This window comes from Marmota flaviventris, chromosome 1, assembly GCF_047511675.1.
Source record: "Marmota flaviventris isolate mMarFla1 chromosome 1, mMarFla1.hap1, whole genome shotgun sequence".
Taxonomy (NCBI): domain Eukaryota; kingdom Metazoa; phylum Chordata; class Mammalia; order Rodentia; family Sciuridae; genus Marmota; species Marmota flaviventris.
Window position 1 is genome coordinate 219,701,994 of NC_092498.1, and position 20,640 is coordinate 219,722,633.

Genomic DNA, 20,640 nt, shown 5'->3' on the forward strand with positions numbered 1-20,640 from the left:
TCCAAGTTGTTGGGAGGACGGGTGAGGCCAGCACCCCTGGCCCTCCCCCCTTTACAAGGAAGTGAAATTCAAGTAATTATAAAATCAAACATTTTAAAGTACGATTTAATGGTCTTTAGTATGTTCACAGACTTAACAGCCATGAGCTCTATTTAGTTCCAGAACATTCCCTCACCCCAGAAGGAAGCTTGTCCCTATGAGCAGCCCTGCCCCTCCCAACCTTGCACCCATGGGTCCACATCCCATCTCTGGACTCCTGTCCTGGACGTCTCCTGTCACTGGGTCACCCACGGTGGCCTTGTGTGTCTGGTTCTCACTGAGCACAGTGTCACCTTGTTCCTGCTCGTGGCAGGAGCTGCCTGCGTCCGTCCCAGCGCTGGGTGCCACCGTGCCCTTCAGTTCTGCTGTCCCCACAGCTAAGGGCCCTGGCCTCTCCTGGGGGCCCGGGCGAGCTCCCCGTGCTCACCGCCTGCCCACGTCTGGGCCCCACCAGGGCTTCCTGGAAGCAGCCTGCTCTCTCTTGGGATCCTGGGACATTAAGCCCCCGGTGTGTGACACCCAGGCTCTCCTTGGCTTTCTCTGCACTTAGGTGACATGCAAATCAAGGCGCCCCAATGGGTGCCGGGCAGTGGTTTCCTTGGCCCTGGCGCAAAGCCGCTTCACAGCCCAGGGCAGCCCAGGGCATGCTGGCGCTCTGCTGGACGCCCCTTCCCTCCAAGCCTGGCTCTGGGCCCCAGGGCCTGGCTACCTGACCTGCCACCCCGGGGTTCCGCTCCTTGGTGGCTGTTTGTGTGTGGCACCAGGGTCACGCTGCGCTCCTGCGGGGGTGGGTGCATGGGGGAGGGTGCTGGTGTGGCTTTCTGCCTCAGCTGAGGTTGGTGCCACCCTCTGGGGGTTCCCCAGACCCTGTGATGGAATTCTGGATCTGGAATGTCCCCAAAGGACATGTGTAAGGGCTTGGTCACCCACCTGCAGCTACTGGGAGGCATGGAGCCCTTAAGAGGAGGGACCTGTGGGAGGTCTTAGGTCACTGGGGACCCTGGATGGGAGCTGTGGGACCCCGAGACTGTTCCTGTCTTTCAGGTTCCAACCCGAAGTGAATGAACGTCCTCTCACAGGTGACACCACAGGCCACAGCACCTGGACGCTGGGGGGGGGTCTAGTGAGACCCCCTGCTGTGAGTCAGCGGCCTCTCTAGGCAGAAACGTGCCCCACGCCCAGTGGCCCTGGGGCTGCACCCCAAACAGCTGGCAGACCTCACCGGGCTCAGCACCACCCTCCTGACCCAGCTGGCCTGCGTCTGGGGTTGATGGCAACTTGTCCCAGCAAGTAAGGGGACTCAGCTTCCTCACCGACCCCTGGGACCAGCGGGTGGCCCCCAGCAGGCCTCACCCTTGCCCGGCTCCCTGCCCTCAAGGGTGGGCTCTGCCGAGGCTGGCTTCTAACATGGCAAGGTTCAATCACGGTGGCAGGGCCACCATGCCATCAGCTGGCCAGAGTGGAGAGGTGACGGACCCGGGCATTTAGATTATTTCCAGTTTTCAAAGACAAGCCGGATGCTGCCCGAGCCTCTGGGGGGATCTCGGCAGAGTGGCGGGAGGTCTCCGGTGCCCCGTGGGTGTTCTCTGGGATCAGGAAGGGCCTAGAAGACACCCTTGGTTCTGCTTCTACCGTCACCCGCTGCACCTGTTGCGCTCTAAGCTAGCTCGGCCCTTAGCAAGGACACTGTGACCTTCCAATCCAGGCGATTCCTGAGCGCATTGCCACTTCTCCCCGAAGCAAACCCCTCCCCCCAAAGCTGTGTTCCTAAAAATGAACCCTGGCACCTCCAGGGTAGGCACCGCCCTGCGTTCTAGAATAGTTTTACCCAGTTCTCCTTCCCTCTGTGGAAAAAAAAGAATTACCATTATTAGTTTTTTACACTTGATCTCAGCCAAAAGGCTGAGAAGCAATATGGAAAAATTCTGATTGGACTATTGATTGGAATTGAAATAAAAAATTATGGATTAACATAGAAATCGGCATTTCCACACCACTGGGCTTTCCATCGGCACTGGGGGGGGGCACCTCTCGGTCTGTTCCCTGCTGCCTGCGTCCTTCGGGCTCTAGTGTCCTTCTCCTTCACCTGCGCAGTCCTCGCAGGTGCTGCGGCCGGTGGCGCCGACCACCGGGCCACACTCCCCGACCGGCCTGGGCTGCAGGGTCCCTCCTGGCTCCGCTGTGTTTCCGTGACCGGGGTCGCAACCTAGGGACTGGGGACGAGACCACCCTGCGTTCCTGCGGCCCACACGACCTTGCGCAGCTGGCACCGCCCGGCCCTGGTGGTCCGAGGCCCGGGATGCTGAGAGCTACGTCAGACACTGGCCTCTGCTCAGCTCCATGTCACCGACTGCTGCGCAGAAGTGTCTGTGTGGCGCAAGGTGCTGGCTCGTCCCTACAGGGTACAGGCCAGTCACCAGTGGCAAAACGGAAGACCAGCCGGGCCCTCCTCCAGGGCTGCCTGGCAGGTGTGCGGAGGGTCACAGTGGCCCTGGGTCCCGCCTGTGCCCTCTCCTCGGCAGGGGCGGGTCTTCCTCAGAGGTTTGGTCGGCTCTGGCGACTACCCAGGGACCTTCAGCAGATGGCCACCTTGCCAAAGAGACATTCGCTGGACTCCCGGCGGCCACCCGGGAATGTGCTTTACTTTGGTGGTTTATTTCCTTCAAATGTCCCTCAGCGTTCCCCTGGATGATGGTCGACTTTGCACTTTTGCCTGCTCTGATGGTGGGCGCCTGACGGACCTCCTAGTTTGTCTTGGCACAAGGCCATGCACCCACCACCTCTGTCTAGTTCCAGAACATTCGGCCACCCTGGAAGGAAGCCTGTCCCCATGAGCAGCCCCAGCTGTCCCCCGGCCCAGCAGGCATGGCCCCACTCATTTCTGGGCTCTCCTCTCCTGGGTGTCTGCTGTCCCTGGGTCACACACTGACTGCAGCCTGTGTGTCTGGTCTCACCGAGCACCAGGTCCTCAGGTCCCTCCACACTGCGGCTGTCACCCGACTCCTACTCTGGCCCAGGAACACTCCAGGTGGATGGGCCACCCTGTATGTCCCTACTTCCATCCAGGGACACATTTTGGTTATCGGGGGTGGAGCTGCCAAGGACCAGGTGCCCAGGGCCTGTCTGCACGGGCAACTCAGTGGCCTTGGGTGTGGACCTCTGGCACCATCTGACAGCAAGGTCCCCTGTGGTCTTCCCCAGGGTCAGCTGCTTTTAGGTCAATTGACCTAAACAATCATCCTGATTCCTGAAGAATCATCCATTTCCCCCGTTTTCTCGTTCATCAGCACAGAAGCCTCCACGTTTCCCCTTGGAGCTTCCGAAGCCTCCCTCAGGTGTGGTTCTGAGTCCCCCATCATCTCTGTCCCCCTCCCTCCCATTTCCGTCCCCTCCCCCATCTCCACCCCCCTCCCCCATCTCCATCCCCTCCCCCATCTCCATCCCCTCCCCTCCCCCATCTCCGTCCCTCCCCCCATCTCCACCCCCTCCCCATCTCCGCCCCTCCCCCATCTCCATCCCCTCCCCTCCCCCATCTCCATCCCCCTCCCCCATCTCCACCCCTCCCCATCCCCCTCCCCATCCCCCATCTCCATCCCTCCCCATCTCCACCCCCTCCCCCATCTCCACCCCCTCCCCCATCTCCACCCCCTCCCCCATCTCCACCCCCTCCCCCATCTGCACCCCCCTCCCCCATCTCCACCCCCCCTCCGCCATCTCCACCCCCTCCCCCATCTCTGTCCCCCTCCCCCCATCTCCATCTTGCTCTCTGACACTGGCCGGTTCATCCACTTTAGAGTGCTTTGGTGTTGTTTTTTCCCCCAAAGAAGCAGTAGTGGGTTTTATTTATCAAATCTGCTGTTTTCCTCTTTCTGAGCCATTAATTTTGGCCTGGTCTGTATTAATCTGCTCTCTCTTTCCTTGGTGTGGTCTGGGGGCTTCTCTTCTAGAGCCGCTGCTTCCTGGACTTGCTGCTCTTTTCCTTTAGCGACCTGCGTGCGTGGGGAGGGATGGCTCCAGCCCGGCAGCGCTCTGGCGGGAGGAGCACTCTGGAGGAGCACTCCTGTCCCTCCGGTGATTTCTGCTCTGACCTCTGACCCAGGCCACTCCTTTTTCACACGTGGTTGTTTATTTCTAGTTCCCTTCTTTGGGGCCCATAAGTTTGGCAATGCTCTTTCTTTTCTTTTTTTTTTTTTTTTTTGGCTGAGCCCAGGTGCTGTTCCACGGAGCTGTGTGCCTCCCCTCCTAGGTGACTGGATGACGGGTCCAGCTCTTTCTTTACACTCTCATAAATTCATCTGGGATTTCTTTATCCTTCCTCCTTCCCTCTTTCCTCTCGTTCTCTTCTCCCTTCTTTTTTTTTAAATTTTGATTGTGAGAAGGGGTCTTGCCATGTTACCCGGGCTGGCCCTGAAGTCCTTGGGTGCACCTCCAGGCCCAGGTCTGTAGACCTTCTTTGATGTGGTTCTGTTCTTTTGTCTCATTTTAAAATTGAGTTTCCTGTCTTCCTGTTGTTAGATCTTAAGAGCTCTTCGTGTATTCTGGACAACAGTCTGTTACGGTGTGGATGTGAGGTTTCCCCGGAAGAGCTACCTCAGACAAAGCAGGAAAGCTCAGAGATGAAGGTCTAGATTTCCAGAGCCGTGACCGAATCAGTGGGTCAGTCCATTTGATGGGTTAATCATTTGAGTGGACCCTGGGTGGTGACTGTGGGCAGGTGGGGTGTGGCTGGAGGAAGCAGGTCACTGCATGCCCAAGGGGACTCTCTCTCCCCCTCGGGTCCAGCCTCCCGTCCATAAGCTCATGACTTTCCTCTACCACTGCCCTTCCTCCCGAGGTCCGGCCTCAGCTGGGGCCCAGAGCAGCCGACTTGGCTGACCCTGGACTGGATTCTAAAACCATGAGCCAAGCCAACTTTTCTTCCCCTGAGTTGTTCTTGCAGGCCTTTTGGTCACAGTGACAAGAAGCTGACTCACCCAGAAATTGACACCAGGCGTTGGGTCATTTGAGACTGAGCTGGCCACGTGGTTCGGAAGCCTTGGGAGCTGGTTTGTGGAGGAGTTTGGAGATGCAGGGTGGAGAAGCTTGACGATTTGGTGATTCTGGTGGGAGTTCGGAAGACCAGGATGCGGAGCGGGTTGCACACGGGGAAGACTACGTTCCTGAGGTCCCAGAGGGGAGCAAGGCCATGCAACCACCACCTCTGTCTAGTTCCAGAACATTCGGCCACCCTGGAAGGAAGCCTGTCCCCGTGAGCAGCCCCCACCTGTCCCCCCAGCCCGGTACCTGTGGGCCTAGTCCGTCTCTGGACTCCCCTGTCCTGGATGTCTGTTGTCACTGGGTCACACACTGTGGCCTGGGAATCGAACTTGAGGTCATTTGTGTTACATTCTTGGCGGGGGGGGAAGCTTCTCTAAATTTTTTCCCATGCCCTAAGGTTTTGGGTGAGGTTACATTTAAAAGTGATGAACTAGGGCTGGGCTGGGGCCCAGGGGCAGAGCACTCGCCTAGCATATGTGAGGCACTGGGTTCGATTCTCAGCACCACATAAAAATAAAGTCCATTGACAACTAAAAAAATATATATATTTAAAAAAGTCGGGGTTGTGGCTCAGAGGTAGAGCCCTCACCTAGCATGCATGAGGCACTGGGTTTGATCCTCAGCATCACATAAAATAAAGACATTGAGTCCACCGATGACTTAAAAATAAATAAATAAATAAGTGGTGGGCTGATTAATCTGGTGCAGGGAATCGCAGGCGTAACAGCATGCAGTGGCCTGGTACTTATGACAACTTCTAGGTAGGTGACTGTGAGAATTAGCAGCAAGAAGAAAGAAGTTTTGAGACAACTTTCAGTTTGGTCAGAGCAGCACACATAAAATTGGGGCCAAGGAAGTCGTGCTTTGAGAGACAGTTGGGAAGACGACTCGAGGCACCTTGGCGTCAGGGAGCCTCCCTGGCAGCATCCAGGGCGTGGAGGTGGAAGCTCGTTTAAGAGGCTACGGGGCGTGAGTTTGCCTAGGAGCGCCTAGAAGGTTGCTCCCCAGGATCTGTGTCACCACGCTCAGCCACCCAGACCCTCCGCGGCCACGGCAGCCTTGGTCCAAGGGGGCCTGGCGACTGCTCAACGTGGTGGCAGAACTGGCTGGTTCTCAGGAATGCAGGGTGCTGGAGTTAATGACTCACGGAGGCTTCCAGTGAGATTCAGAGGAAGCCTTGGAGGCCAGAAAAAGTGTCCAGGGTCAGAGTCCCCGCAGGAGCCCCTGAGAAGACCGCGCAGGAGGCCGTGAGAAGGAGGCCAGACGCCAGGGAACTTGGAGCATCCGGGACGGAAGGCTGCTGGCGGGGCACAGGGCCAGGCACAGCCACGGGTCTCCCTCTCAGCGCAGCCGAGGTCTGTCCAAGCCCTCTGGAAGCACATGTGGCCACCGTGCGCCCTACGTGCTGGACGTGGAACTACAGAACGTGTACCTCGCCGGGTTTCAGTCTCGGTCTGCTCTCATCCTTACTTGTCTGCCCCATCTCTGGGATGGAACATCTGCTCTGTGTCATTACATATTGAGTGCAGGTGACTTGCTTTTGCTCTTCATTAGGGATCACAGCAAAAGGTTTGCCTCCAGTCTCCGGGAAGACTTTGGATCTGGGTTTGGGGGCAGTGCCGGAACCACGCCGACTCAGGATTCTTGGAGGCAGACCAGACGCATTTTGTGTTGTGAGGTGCACAAGAGCTTTCGGAGGCCAGGGTGGGATGCCGTGGATGATACGGTTGGGATGTGACGTCCGAAGAGCAGACGGGAACGTCCCTGGGCAGGTGGTCACATTATGAGAGCCGCAACCTCATCGGTAGATCGACCCATGGGGTGAGTCAGTGATGTGATTGATCATTGGGTGGTAACTAAGGTGGTTGGGGTGTGGCTGAAAGAAGAGGGTCACGGGGGGACGGCCCTGGCCTGGGTCCTCTCCCGGGCTCTGTGCGCTCTCTGGGCTTCCCAGCCACCCCGAGCCGAGCAGCTTCCTCTCCCACACCTCCTGCCCCCGTGTCCTTCCACGCCAGCCCAGGGCAGTGGACTCGGCGGGTCATGGACTGAGCATCTGAAACCATGAGCCAAATGGAACTCTTCTTCCTCCTCTAAGTTGTTCTTGGCAGACACTTTGGTCCCTGGGATGGAGAGCAGGCCGACACAGTCCTGGCCAGCTGTGTCCTTGCGAGCACCCCCTCGCGGCCTGTGGCCTGTCCTGTCATTCTCTGGACGGTGTCTTTCCCAGAGCGAGTGTTGGCCGTCGGGGTGGGACTCTGCCTGTCCACTCTTTTCTTTCCTGTGGTCTTTTGGAGTTGTTTCTAAGAAGTCACTGCCGCAGTCAAGGTCAGCTGGGTCCCTCTCTGAGGTCCTACAGGGAGTCGCAAGGTCGTGAGAGCCTCGAGAGCACCTGGCCTCGCCAGCATGTGGGCCTCGGCCAGGGACGCAGCGCTGGCCCTCGAGTGACCCCCGCCCCAACACGGCGTTGGGGTTTCCTGTTTCCTGCGAATGTCCCCCCATTCCGGAATCCCATGCGGTGCTGACTGGACAGTCGTTGGCCCTGGATCTGTCCGAGGCACCTGGTCTCTGGGCCCCTGAAGGTGGGTTTCTGTTTGGATTTCTCTTCTGGGGACTGAACTCAGGCTGCTCCTCCACAGAGCCACACCCCCAGCTCTTTTTACTTCATTTCAGACAGGATCCCCTAAGTTGCCCAGGCTGGCCTTGGACTTGCCGTCCCCTGCTTCAGTCTCCTGAGGTGCCCGGATGACCATGATGTGCCACGGTGCCGGCTGGATTTTCCTTTTTAACCCCCTAAATGGAGAATTTTTACCGATAAATAGGAGACTTTATCTCATTCGCATTTAAAAATAGATTTTTAGTTGTAGATGGACAAAATCCCTTTATTTTATTAAGCGATTTTTGTGGGTGGTGCTGAGGAACCCAGGGCCACCCCGAGCCAGGCAAGTGCTCTCCCACTGAGCCACAAGCCAGCCCTACGCTGACTTCCGTCTTATTGTGACGACGACCACGTGGTTTTTTCTTCTCTCAATGCCACTTGTTTGTTGTGTCCCCTCGGGTTACGGTCAGTGTCTTCCTTGGCCTGTTCCCTTAGCAATTTGAGAAGCAGAAAGAGATTGTTGTGCTACCAACGGTCACTTCTAGGTGAAAGCACCGCAGCCACGATTTTTTGAATAAATAACTCCCTCACTACAACAGTCTATGGATTCCACACCCATTAATGACATTTTGCTGCATCCCTAAAACTCCCAATTTTTGGTGGTACAGCCTAGGATTTGTCCCGGATTTTGCTGTTGAGTTACTGTGTTTGGGCCAGCTTCGTGGCGCACACCCGCCATCCTAGTGACTCGGGAGACGGAGGCAGGAGGGTCATGCAAGTTTAAGGCTTATTCATCAACTTAGTGAGACCCTGTCTCAAAATAGAAACGGGCTTGGGTGGGGTTCGCTGGCAGAGCACCCTGGGCCCAGTGTCCAGTACAGGAGAAAACAGTCCAGACTGGTTTCAGATCTGAGGTTGTGGAGGAGAAGCGTGAAACTGGCGCTATCATCTCCTTTCGAATCTGCTGATTTAGAGCAGTTCCACATTTTCAGGAAAGGGTAGGACAGTGAAGCCCCACGTGCCTGGCAGCCAGTCTCGGCAGGTCAGGCCTCACCTGCCTGCAGTGGCTCCTGTCCCCAGAGGCCTGCCCCCATGGCCTGGTTCCCAGGGCCGGGCTTGGGAGGTGGACGGTCACCTCGCCCTCCTGGCTTGCCCCTCCACGTGCCCTGACGGGAACCTCCAAACCAAGAGCCACCTGCTGACCCCGGGGCAGAGACAGTCCAGGAGAGCTGACCCGCCCAGCCCGACCTAGCCCCACCTGTCCCTCCCGAGCGACGGGCACCCACAGATGGCGGAGGGGCGCTGGCGCTCAGGTGGACCCCTCCCCTGCTCTGACCTGGTTGCAGCCTCCACCACACCCCCGTGGCCCCTCTGGGCCCTGCCCACTGCGCGGCCTTTCTTTCCTGGTTGTCACTGGGTGGTCTGATCTGCTCTCTCCTACATTCCCTCCCCCCCCCCAGACCCAGCTGCCGCTCCCTTCTGTTCCTGGGGCGACCTCTAGGCAGCCTCCCCTGCTGGCCGACTGGTCTCCCCGACTGAGTAGTTCCAGCCCAGCACCCTGAAAATGAAATGATGATTAAAAAGTGGCGGCCCTTTCCCATTCCCACAGTCTGTCTCTACCTCTCCATCTACCTGTTTATTTATTTGGGGTACCAGGGACACCTACCCACCTATCGCCCGGGACGACACTGCATCGTTACGCTAACCACTGAGCTCCTCTCAGACTTCATCTTGAAGCAGCCTCACTAAGTTGCTGAGGCCGGCCTTGAACTTGCACTCCTCCTGCCCCAGCCTCCTGGGTTACTGTAATGACGGGGTGGCCACTGTCCTCGGTTTGAATCTGTGTGCCTTAATATTCGTGGTGTTTTGTAATAACAGGAGCAGGAAGCAGACGTGGGAGGGGTCCACGCTCTAGTGTAGGGCTCCCATGCTGGGGGGAGGTGAGTGCCGGCCGTCCCGGAGCCATGAATGACAGCAGGACCAGCAGAGGTGTGAGGGTGCTCTGTCCCCAGCCCCTGCCTGCCGGGCCGGGCAGGGAAACCGAGGCCAGAGAGAGGTCAGGGGTCCAGCCTGGGGGTGGCAGGTCTTGGTGTGTCCTGGACATCAGGAGAGACAGGAGCAGCCCCACCTGCCCGAGCCGTGAAGGCACCTCAGGAGCCTTTGACCTGGATGGCGTGAGGCGGTGCAGGGCTGTGCGCAGCTGGTGGCCCTGGTCTAGACGGCTGGCCGTCCTCTCCCGCAGAACGTTCCCGTCAATGCACAATTAGTTAGAGGACCACCTCACCCCATGGCGCAGGGGACCCTCTCACAGGGCTGGCCACGATTCAAGGTGTGAAGTCCCTGTCTTTAAGGTGTAGATGCTTCTCTCCTGTTGAGTGATCTGATTAACGACCATCTTGTCAGACCAGGGAGGAAGGCGCAGGGTGGTCCTGAGTGGGGAGCCCTGACCACCAGGGAGGCAGACAGACAGCTGCCTCAAATCCTGGAAGTGCACGCCTGGGAGCCCAGAGGGCCTCAGCAATGGCATGCACCCGCTGGCGGTGGGACTCGGGGACGACTGCCACCCTCCAGGTCTCTTCTCTTCATCCACAAGTATGGTCATCCCTCTGTCCATCCATCATCTGGCCATGCCCCATCCTGCGACCCGTTCATTCTGTCTGTCCACCCCCATCAGCCAGATGTCATTCCAGCCACCCACCATCCACAGTATGGCTATCACCCGTCATCGTCAACCCCGTCCACCCACCCACACCTTCGTCCATCCACCCATCCACGTGTCCACTCATCCGCGTGTCCATCATCTACCTGTGCTATGGGGGAAGACAGCCAGCATCTCACTAAGGGATCCCTCTTCCTGCCCAGGATAGTCCAGGCCACCCTACGACTGACAGTCTCAGTAATCAGTAAATAACAAAGCACAAATACCCAGAAATATTCACAGAAATGGAGCCCCTGAGAGATCCAGTCCACCTGGGCTCTGGAACTAGACAAAGTGGCTCCGGTGGTTTATTTAAGGGGCGCATCCAGGGCAGGGGTAAGGTTCAAGGGCGGAGTCTTGCTTCGGACGTCTTGCAGTCAGCAAGGTGATTGACAGCGCGGCAGGTGCCATCTCAAGGCGCCATCTCAGGTGCTGAGTGTTTGAGGGGGATCTTAGAGTTTGAGGGGGAAGTTCACCTGCATCAGGTGGCCAATCCCTGGGGGGGTGCCACGGGAGGTCCCCCATGCCAGACTCATCCCGTCAGGAGGCTAAGATGTGCAACAGTGCACACACAGCCCACGGACAGCTCGTGACACGGTCCATCAGTCTTTCTGTTCTTCATCTATCAGATGCCGTGATTCATGGTAGACCCATCCATTCACCACTCTTCAAGCGTGGGTCCATCTCTCCGTCCCTCCCTCCATCCCCCTCCTCCACCTGAGGCCCCCATCGGTGCTCCCACCATACACCCACCGCTCTGTACGCCCAGCGACTGTCGGTCCACTGCCCAGCCACTGGCTCGGTTCATCCCTTCCACCCAGCGTCCACCTACCTGTCCACCCCACGTCTGTTCACACGTGGCGTGGGCACTGCTCTGTGCCTCTCGTGGCTCTGCCCAGCGTGGCTCTGCCCTCTGCTCACCACCACTCACTCCGCACCCCTTCCCTCCATTCCTCCCCGGCTCCCAGGCTGACGCTTAGCTGATGGCTTATTGTGAGCCAGGCTCCGTTTACCCCTCCACCCACCTTGTCCTGTGTCCCTGTCTGTCCCTGTGCCTCTTTCCATCCAGTAGACACAGCACGTGCCGGGTGTGAGTCCCTCGTGTTCTGCCCCCAAGGGTGAGGCTGTAAGAGACCCTCAGTGCTCTGCCAGGTGGAGGGGCTCTTGTCCGAGGCCAGGAGGAAGGACCCAGGACTGCAAGCAACGCCACCTGCAAGAGTGGGCGAGGGGCAGTAAGGTGGACGTGCCAGTCAGCTAAAGGTGCTCACCACTGGATGCCCAGGTTTCTGCTCCCTGGGGACGATGGCACCAGCAAAGATTTTAAAATTGCAAGCATGTTTAGCTCATTGTATTCAGTAGTACAGAAATATTTTGGCCGTGCCACATGGAAGAGCAACAAGACCCCGGACTCATCCCTCTCCCCAGAGACCTGTAGGCCAGGACCTCGAGGAGGCTGAGCTTGTGCAAGAGGTGTATCCAGGCTGGGCACAGTGGCCACACCTGTCACCCCAGTGACTCACAAGGCTGAGGCAAGAGGGTTGCAAGATCCAAGCCAGCCTGGACAACTTGGTGAGACCATCTCAAAACAAAATTAAAAAAGGGCTGGGGTGTAGCTGAAAATAAATGGGCCCTGGTTCGGTCCACAGTAAAAAAAACAAGACAAAACAAAATTAGTGTTCACCTACTGATCAAAGAACAGAGGGATGGACGGATGGGCGGATGGAGGGATGGAGGGATGGTGGATATGTGGGTGGACAGGCAGATGGAGGGATGGATGCTCTCTGACCTCATGATTTTCCTGAAACACTACACCTTGGTGTTCAGTTGGGACAAGTCATCATACTGCACTGTGAATGGCTGCAGCCTGCCCCCCACCAGGTAGACCCCGAGTGTTGAGGACCCCTTCTGGATGGACATTTCGCTAGCTCTGTTTCCTCACGACCTCAGAGCCCACAGTGAGGGAGTTCCCACAAGAGGATCACAGGACAGATCTGACCTCGCGGGGACAGTGTGGCAGGATTCCTCCCACGTGTTGACACCCCACAAGAGTTCCAGGCGTGAGGTTGGAGGGGTTCACAGAGTGTGGATCTTACTTTGAGTTTTAGAAATGCTCGTACCCTAGATTTCTGTGACTGTAACAAACGCCGCGAGGATTGCTTTATAAACAGGAAAGGTCTGTTTCAACCCACGGCTCCTGAGGTTTCAGTCTGTGAGCAGTTGCCCCGTGGCTTTGGGCCTGTGGTGACCATCGTGGTGGAAAGCCCGGCTGACAGTTGCCCTCGTGGCCAGGAACGGGGGGATCCGCGTCCTCTTCACACGCACACCCTGGACCTGAGCCCTCCCACCAGGCCACTGAGGGCACCACCACCTCCCAGCAGCCCAGGGGACCAGGCCTTGAATGCAGGGCCTTGGGGACATTGCCAGTCCAGACTATGGTAGTGGTGAAAGCCACAGACACAGACTGTACCATGTCCAAGTGCCGCTCAGGGGCACGGGGCAGTGCTGGGGCTGAGCAGCCGTCCCCACGGCCATCTCCCCAAGCTGAAGCTCTGCCCAGTGGGCACGACTCCCACCCCCCACCCGGAGCCCCCTGGGCTGCCCCTGTCTGTGGCTCTGAGATCCACAGACCCCAGGGTGACCCTGCAGCATGTCCCTCTGTGCCCGGCTGTCCCTGAGCCCGCTGGTCTGTGTGTCCGGCGGCCTTCCCCTTCATGGCCAAGTGCTGTGGCTGCTGTAGAGGGCGCACCGTCGTCCCCCCACGGGCTCACGCGGTGGACAGGCAGCCGCGGTGCTGCAGACGTGCGCTGACCCCCGCTCTTCAGTTATGGGGTGGATCCTGAGGTGGGGTTCCTGGATCAGATTGTCTGTGCGGGGCGGCTCAGGGTGGGGGCAGAGGCCAGGCCTGGCCGGCGGGACAGCGGGGCTGGGACCCCTGGGGGCTGACCAGGACAGCCGCACGGCCAGGAGGCCAAACCTGACCTTTCTTTTTTTTTTCTTTTTGTGGGAGTGGGACCGTGACCTCCCTGTTTCCTGAGCTGGGAACGCAGTGACCACACCCTCCACAGTCCAAAGAGCCTCCCCAGGCCAGGGTGGGGTCGGGCTGGGGAAGTGACCCCCACTCAGTCCCGTCCCTGCTGGGAAGGGGCTCCCGGGACACTGTCTCTGGGAGGTGCCAGGTGCTACTTTGAGCTCTGTAAAGGGCAGGTAGAGAGAGAGTCAGACGGAATCAGAGAGGACACCACGGGGCAGAGGGAGCCCAGAAAACTGCCAACCAGAAAGGGGCAGTGGAGGGAAGGAGGACGGCCAGGGGGACAGCAGAGGGGGACAGAGGTCTCAGCCCCCGGGCGACGGCACACACCCATCTGCCCTAGCGCCGACCTCTGCCACTGGCCTCGCCTCCCGGGTAGAGAGAAGTCCCGGTCTACAAACCCCCTGCGCTGTGGCCAGGAGCAGACGAGGCTGGGCAGCCAGCCCTTCCCTGCGCATGTCACTGTCACTGTGACCTGTTAGGAACACCCACTCTCAGTCAGACTGACACTGTCCGCTCTGCTGACTTGCTGGGCTGCCCTGGTGTGTCTCCGCCTCTTTGATCACCCAGAAGGTGTCCCTGAGCCCAGGGGCTGTGGCCAAGCTCCTGGTTGGACACCCTGGCTGCTGTGGGGCCTGGGCCAGCCACGTGTCCATGCCTGTCAAACGCAGCAGTGTCCCAGCCACATGGGATGCAGAGATGGTGGTTCCAGAGCTCAGGCACCGCTGTGAGGACCTGGGTCAGCCACACCTGTCTCCTGCCCCAAGCTGGGCCCAAGCAGGGTCCCAGACACCGGAGCTGGCCCAGCCACCAGCCCCAAGTGCTAAGGTGCTGGGAATACCGTCCCACCTCAGAAAGTCCCTGAAGGTCAGGAACCCCCAGACCCAGGCTGGACGAGGGCACCGAGGCCTGCCCGGGACCCTCCACCCCCAGGTCACAGGCCTCCACGGCAGCAGGTCCGCGGGGCCTCGGGAACTTCTTAGCCACCACGTTGGAGCCAAGGAGCTCAGACTCAGGAGCCGACCTGGCTGACCCTGCTGTGACAGGTCTGGGCCCAGCTGGCCCTCAGCACCCACCCAGCCTGGAGTTCATGGGTGGGGGGACTCTGCCCCTTCTGCAGAAGGAGGTCCCCGAGCCACACACCATGCTCCCAGCCTGCCACAGCACCACCTGTGCCGGCAGAGGGACGCAGCCCTGGGTCACTGGGAGTCACATCCTGCAGCCGAGGCAGGCGGGGTCCACCAGGGACTGCCCTGCGACAGCCAAGACCCACCAATGGGGCAGAGTGGCCACCCGGCCGGAGGAGGGCCGGGCCTCCCTTGGGGTGGGGGTTCCCACCGCCAGCTAGCCCCAGGTCACGGGCACTGCTCCCAGCCACCAGTAAGTTCTGTGAGGCCAACTGTCGCCTCCATTAATGCGTAAAAATCATCAGATTCCCTCCGGAGACCCCGATCGTAAACCCGCAGGTCCCCAGGGTGCTGGCCGGGCAGGCGAGTGGCATCCATGGGGAGGCTGCCCCCAGCGCCCCGCCCCGCCCGGCCCTCCACGCAGCCTCCTCCCCGATCGATTTTATGAAGGCAGCTCGGGGTTCGTCAATGTTTCCGCCGCCGCTTTATGCCCCTGTTTAAAAATTCTTAATTAAGCAGGTTTTTTCTGTTTACACTTGAACTAATTACACTCTTAAAACCGACAATAAAACATTAGGCCCAGGCTATTAAAGGCTGCGGTGCAGCCTGCGGCCCGGCCGTCGGGGCAATTCAGGAACTGGGCCCTTCCACGGGAGATAGGATCGCCCGGCGGCAGGCCGGTGCCTGGCTCCGCTCAAGAGGGTCCCGGGGCCTTATCCACCTTCCTGGAGGGTGGGGTGGGGGACAGCAGGCGGCCGGATGGGCCCTGCTTCCGCCAGCCTGGGCAGCGGACAGAGCTATTGATCGACGCCCACGCCCGGCCCATCTTCTGGGGCATCCTCGGAAGCTGGGGTCCGTGCCAGGGAGGGCGCAGGGTGAGCCGGGGACTAAGGGTTGGGAGGACCACAGGCTCAGTCGTCGGGTGCCAGGCAGCAGTGGCCCCCGGCCAGGGCCTGGCAGGCAGGTTGGTGGCCCTGCCCCAGGAAGCACTTAGAGGGCAGGCTGAGGGCCCGCGCTTCCAGAGCAGGTCCCTGCCCTCGGGGCGTCTGACGCTCCTGCCGTGGCCAAGCCCAGCGGCCGTCTTCCCACTGTCCAGGCTTCCCACCGAAGTACTCCTTGCTTCCAGAGCCCCGTCTCCACCCGTCCTGCCGGTCACTCAGAGCTGCTCTGAATGCTCCGGGGAGCTGTCAGCAGCGGCTGCCTGTGAGCTGCCCAGGTAGGAGCCACGTTGGCCGATGTGGGCCTTGCTGACCTAGGCCCAGGTCCACGGACACCCAGGAGGGCTCCCAGGCCTGACGTCAGCCTCCCGTGCACTTGGGGGCCCTTGGAACGCTCCAGGGCGGGTCACCGAGGGAGCAGGGCCAGCCGGGCCTCTGTGAAGACGGCCAGCAGGGTCCCCGGGGCCCCTGGAGCTTCCCTTGAGCCCGGCCCCAGCCGAGAGCCCCTGGCCTCCTCCCGCCAGCAACAGCACTGCGTCCCTCCCCAGCTGGAGAGGCCACCTGCCACCCCTGCCCGGCCCCCTGCTCAGTCCCTCCAGTATCCCCGAAAGGGCCCCGGAGTATGTCCCCCGTAACACCCCAGGCCCTGACCCTCCCCGGCCTCCTCACCTCCAGCTGTGGTTCCACCTCAGAGAGTGGTCTCTACCAGTTTGTGGTGGAGGGTCTCGTGGGGCCTGCCCAGCACCTGGGCTCTACTGAGGGGGACCCGCTGTGTGCCGATAAATACAGGCCACAGGCCGACATGGCCCAAAGCAGAGTGACTGACCCCTGGTTTGGACCACCCCAGGGCTGACTCCGGTGCTCCAGACCCGGTACGTGCCTCTCCGGCTCTAGACCTGGGGAGTACCCTTGTGTGGACAGAGGCCACTCTCCTGGCTCGGAGGGGAAGGCTCCTCCAAGACGCAGACTGGCCCTTCACAGCATGCCCTCTCAGGGATGCTGGCTCTGACTTCCACCTGCGTCACCAGGCAAGCTCCTGCCACCCTTAGAACCCCAGCTCTAAGGAGCCGAGTCTTTTGTCCTGTGTCCCCCCAAGTCCATCGTGGAGCACCTCCACCTCATGGAGGCCTGCCTGGAGGACTCATGGTCCTCTTAGGCTCGGAGGACTTCAGCTGAAGTAAGAACCTCCCACAGCACACAGTAGGTGTCCAATAAACGCTGCACCCAACCACCGCCTCCGCCCCCTCCCTCGCGCCTTTTCTGCAGGCCCGGGAGAGGCTGCCGGCTCCGCTTCTCTTCACGGGAAACAACAGACCTCCCTGAGTCCAGCAGCCCAGCCCGGGGGACCGCATGGCCGCCCCTGCGTTCCCACCGGGTCCAGCGTCCAACAGGTAGAACCAGCTGCGATCCTCCGAGCTGGCTGCACGAGGAAGACGTGGGATCACAAGTGCAAGCACCACTCAGGGGGCCCGTCGTCCAGCTGCCCAGCACTGCCCAGGAAGAGGCTTGTCCCAGGCCAGCCTGGGGGGCCCCCGTCTCCAAATGACACCAAAGAAGGGCTCAGCGGCCGGGCACCTGGGCTCAGTGCCCAGAGCCCCAAGCAGAACCGGAAAGGGCTTCGCTGTGAAGTGTGTGCCTCGCCTCCAGAGCCCTGTCCACTCGTCCTGTGTGCGTCCAACTTGTGGCTCCACGTCATCACGTCACGAGTCCAACCATCAGGAGCTGAATCTGACCCTTGGCCTGAAGGTCACGCGCGCAGGTTTGTTTGCAAATGAGAGCGCTCTGCGGTTCCTGGCGGCCACTGGTGTCTCCCACGGGGCACCTGCTGCGTCCAGACGCTGCACACCTTCCGCCTTCTGGATGGAGCCGGGGTCCTGGGTGCTAGATAAGCGTGAGCCTGTGGGGCCGGCTTCCTGCTCTGCGCACAGTGACCCCGGGGCCCTCCACCCCGTGCACCTGGCACTCGGCCCGGGTCCCGTTGGAGCCCCGGGAGTGGGACACCAGGACTCTGCTGTGGGCACCGTGAGAGCTCCGTGCCGACGGCACAGGGGCACCAGGGCCCGGGGCAGAGGCGCTGCCTGCACCGCCCTACACACAGGCGGCTCCCTCGTCCCATCACACTAAACTGACACGAGTTCAAGACCCACTTAGCAGAGCACGAAGCCAGCCATGGGACCTGAGCTCTGTAGGGCTGCACACCAGGATGCTGGCCCCAGAAAGGCCGGTACACAGCAGGTACTCAATAAATACTCGCCCAGTACTAAGTAACTCAGGAAGGCTGGAGGCTCAGCGTGTCCACGGGAACGGTCTCCAGCTCCCGGGCAGAGGCAGGGATGAGGGAGGCTGAACAGCGGGGCTCTCGGGGGCTGTCCCCCCAGCCCTGCTGCAGGTGGCCTCCGGGGAGGTCCTGGGCTTCGGTCCCCAGGGTCACCACAGGGTCCTCCTGAGAGGAGGCAGGAGGGTCAGAGTCGGAGGAGGGGGACAAGCAGAGGGCTGTGGGGGCCTCAGGAGCCAGAGGAGGAGGTCCAGGACTCTCCCTGGGCCTCAGGAGGCCAGCCTGCTGCACCTGGGCTGGGCCAGGGAGGCCTGTGCCGGACTCTGACTCCCAGACCCACAAGCAGACGACGCGTCTCTGAACCACTCAGTCTGTGGTCATTTGTCACCGCAGCTGCGGGACCCTGGCAAGCGCCACCCAGATCTGGAGGAGGGACCATCTGGCCTTCTGCGAGCTGACCTTTTGAATGAAAGCTTCGGCCACTTCCTACAAAGAAGTGGGACCCCTCGCCTGACCCTGCCTGTCCATCTGTCAGGTGGGGAAACTGAGGCGAGGGGTGCGGAGGTGTCATGGCTGACGGAGCTGAGACCGGGCCACTGTCACTCCAGCCTGCAGTCTGCCCAGCCACTTTTCTAGGGTGGACAGTTGTCCCCCAGAGGTGAAGGTCGAAGCCAGGCTGCAGAGGAGTCTGGCGGCTCCTCAAAAAGAAGGGCTCAGGCCTGTCTCCCCGCAGCTTGGGAGGCCGAGGCAGGAGGAGGCCGGCTCCTGGCCAGGCGGGGGGAGTCCGGGAACTCAGCGGGACCCAGGCTCAGAATAAAAGGGGCTGGAGGGCGGCTCAGAGGTGGAGCCCCCGCTCCGGCCCCAGCAGCACGAAACCCAAGCCCCCGATTGCCACCTGTGGCCGCAGGCCCAGGGACGGCGGGCCTTGCAGGAGAACAGCTCTCCGAGCCCCTGGGGAGTCTCCCCGCGCCCACCAGGGCCTGCCTCTCGGGGTCTTGCCACGTTCCCTCCCCTGGCTTTAAATTTCCAAGTGACATGGGCGTGGGATAGGTGTGAACCAGGTGTTTAGGCCATTGGCAAACCGTGAGAGTGACTTTCTGGTGACCCCCCAGGACCGGGGACATGCCTGGGGGCAGGGGACACGTGAATCCTGAGAGGGCACTGTCAGGCTGCGGGGGGCACCGCGGAGCGTTGAGGGGGTCCCAGCCATCGCCTGTGGACCTGGCTGAAGCCCCCCAGGGACCTGCCTGGTGACGGGCAGGGGTGGGGCCGGCTGGACCACAGCAGTGGGCGACGTGGCTCCAAGGGCCAGGTCCACAGTCTACTCCTCACAACACTGGCCAGGGGCTCCCAGCCTCTCAGCCCTGCTGCGGCCTGCAGGGGTCCCTGTTCCCCCCCATGGGCACAGGTGAGGGGCCTGTTGAGCAGACCCGGCCGAGGGTATGTCTTTCCCTCTGGGCCAGGGCGCAGTCCATCTGCAGTGGTATGGACACTCAGCCTCCATTGGTGGGACCAAACCTCAGGGCCCCTGCCCCCGGGCGCCAGGCAAGATTCCCTGAGTCCCCCAGTAGCTAAGGCCACCTCCCAGGGCACTGGGAGATGTCCTCTTTGCAGAGGCCCCCCATGTCCTGCATGACCCACAGGCCTGGGCCACAGGGAGGACAGGTGTCAGAGACAGTGCTGTCCCCTCCAGTATGGAGAGGGGATCCATGCAGGACAGCAGACTGCCGGACAGGAAGACACAGACTGTGTCCCGACGTACCCAGGAAGGCCAAGAGCGAGTGGTGGCCACGGGCAAGGGGCCAGCTGAGGCGGGGTTCAGAGCCTGGGGGACCCTGGGGCCCGGGCTGGGGTGGGGGCTTTGGGCTGGGGCTGCCGCCCACCTGGACCCCTGCTCCGCGCCTGGGTGGGGGCGGGGAGCACTTCTGGGAAGGTGGAGGCGTCCTCAGGGGCTCGGCTTCTGCGAACGGCTCCACCTCTTCTCAGAATGCCTCCCCAGGCCCGCTGGGCCCAGCCCCACACAAGGGGCCTCTGCGCCCCCAGGGCTCTGGGGACAAAGGGGGCCGCCAGCCCCGGATGCGCAAGGCATGGAGGGGCCTGGCCAGGGAGGAGGTCCCCCCAGTAGCAGGTCTGTTCCCAGCACTGAGGGGACGTGCAGCTCAGCATGACCAGCGCAGAGCTGGGGGGATGGAGGCTCTGACGTGGAGGGCCACTGCAGGCCGCTGCGTGATGGGGGACAGGTCTGTGCCCTTCCTCCCCCCCAGGCCCTGGAGAGGACAGAGCCAGGCTCGCACCCCTGCTGTGGAGCCAAGGGTCCTACGAGGAGGGCGGGGGCCAGCCAGCAGCCCGTTTCAATAAAGGGGTTTCGCTCCCGCCACCTGCGCCTGGACGGTGGCCCCGGGGGAGACTGAGGCTCTGAGAAGCCCAGTGGTCTGGTAGTGGGGACCCCAATGCAGGTCCAGCTGCCTCTAGGAGTCCCAGAGGGTCCAGGCTCGGCCTCCCTCACTGTCCATTTCAAACACCTGTGAAAACCCTTTCTCAGGTGCCCGCGGGCAAAGCCGAGGGCGAGACACGGGCGTCCTCCTCCCTGAGCCTGGTCCTGGCACATCCGGGGGGCGACCCTCCGTGCCACAGCCCGGTCGGGAGGCGGAGGAGGAATCACCCGGGGAGTTCAGGTTCTCTGCCCCACAGCACCTGCCCTTCCCTGAGCCCCTGGCCGGACGTCTCTGTCCAGTTACGTCCCAGCCCAGCCTGGCCCCAGAGGTGGACCCCAGCAGGGGGATTTGCACCAGCCGCCCCGGCCTCAGGCCCCTTAGGACCTCTCTGGCGTGGCCCACTGGAAGCCCCACGAGGGGAGGGTGAACCAGCCCGCCGAGGGGGACCTGGCCTGGCCCTGGCCATC

The 20,640-nt window shown here is 61.0% G+C and overlaps 1 long non-coding RNA gene across 1 annotated transcript; it reads left to right on the forward strand.

Annotated features, from left to right (window-relative positions):
- The first annotated feature begins 4,214 nt into the window (after positions 1–4,214).
- LOC139705264 (uncharacterized) lies at positions 4,215–5,405 on the forward strand. The gene is made up of 3 exons (XR_011707172.1): positions 4,215–4,285; positions 4,555–4,695; positions 4,979–5,405. It is a non-coding gene; the product is annotated as an uncharacterized lncRNA (long non-coding RNA).
- Positions 5,406–20,640: the final 15,235 nt, after the last annotated feature.